Genomic DNA, 1,325 nt, shown 5'->3' on the forward strand with positions numbered 1-1,325 from the left:
AACTGTCTGGAGCTAGATCCGCCCCAATCCAGGCCAGAAGGCCAGGGTCCCGACCCTCTGGTTCAGACCCCGTGGTTCTCCATCCCCATCAGAAGGCTTCCCTTTCGGCTACAAACCGCTCCAGGTCACCTTCACTCCAGCAGGTTTTGCATAGCAACCGCAATCCCATCTCTATTTCGCCATAGATCAGGGACGGAAGCAAGCGCCACCTCCTGGAAACTGATAAGAATAGATACTACACTTGATCTTCGCCAAAAGGCCGAGAAGCAATTAGCAATAATCACGCCTCAGTTGAACCTCATTGGCTATGATACTGCCACTGCGCAAAGCTAACCAAATCAGTGCCTGCCAACATCTGCCCTTCCTTGGAGGAGAAATTGACATTGAGGAGAGACACATAAGTGTCATCCAGTGGGCCGCTGAGCATTCCACCTTGGTCTTTTCTCAGCAGCATAGCTGTTCAAACACATACGCTCCCAGTGGCCTTTCAGGACTGCTGTGGGAGAAACGCATCTGACATCTAGGGCCCTGTCCCTTTAGATTCTCCTTAGTTCTTTCAAATGCTAACACTATTCAGTGGGTAAACAATGCCCACTTAGGCATCGTCCCTGTCTCATTAACATGCCGAGTCCCAGAATGCTCAGCGGCCCACTGGATGACACTTATGTGTCTCTCCTCAATGTCAATTTCTCCTCCAAGGAAGGGCAGATGTTGGCAGGCACTGATTTGGTTAGCTTTGCGCAGTGGCAGTATCATAGCCAATGAGGTTCAACTGAGGTGTGATTATTGCTAATTGCTTCTCGGCCTTTTGGCGAAGATCAAGTGTAGTATCTATTCTTATCAGTTTCCAGGAGGTGGCGCTTGCTTCCGTCCCTGATCTATGGCGAAATAGAGATGGGATTGCGGTTGCTATGCAAAACCTGCTGGAGTGAAGGTGACCTGGAGCGGTTTGTAGCCAAAAGGGAAGCCTTCTGATGGGGATGGAGAACCACGGGGTCTGAACCAGAGGGTCGGGACCCTGGCCTTCTGGCCTGGATTGGGGCGGATCTAGCTCCAGACAGTTATTTGGGAGAGAACGCTTACTCCTGCCTTGCAAGGGGGGGGGAGGGAGTGGCAAGTACTTCCCGAATGTAATTAGGAGGAGTGATGGGAGCGACGGCAGAGCCTGATGGTAAAGGGCTCTTTCCAGCTTCCTGATCTCCATATCCTTCCTGTCTGTGGTGGGGTCTGCTGTGGTCTGGGCTGGGTGGTCAGGGCTTTTTCGAAAAGCCAGTGGTGAATGTGCCCCTGAAGTGGCAGTTCAGGGGTGCCGTATAGTCACGGTG

The 1,325-nt window shown here is 52.1% G+C and overlaps 2 pseudogenes; one reads left to right on the plus strand and one right to left on the minus strand.

The window, feature by feature from the left end:
• Window positions 1–266: 266 nt before the first annotated feature.
• On the minus strand, window positions 267–331 carry LOC141135381 (U4 spliceosomal RNA; annotated as a pseudogene).
• A 401-nt stretch (window positions 332–732) lies between these two features.
• LOC141135484 (U4 spliceosomal RNA) lies at window positions 733–797 on the plus strand (annotated as a pseudogene).
• The last annotated feature ends 528 nt before the right edge of the window (window positions 798–1,325 follow it).

The sequence above is a fragment of the Aquarana catesbeiana genome, linkage group LG03 (genome assembly GCF_042186555.1).
Source record: "Aquarana catesbeiana isolate 2022-GZ linkage group LG03, ASM4218655v1, whole genome shotgun sequence".
Classification (NCBI taxonomy): Eukaryota; Metazoa; Chordata; class Amphibia; order Anura; family Ranidae; genus Aquarana; species Aquarana catesbeiana.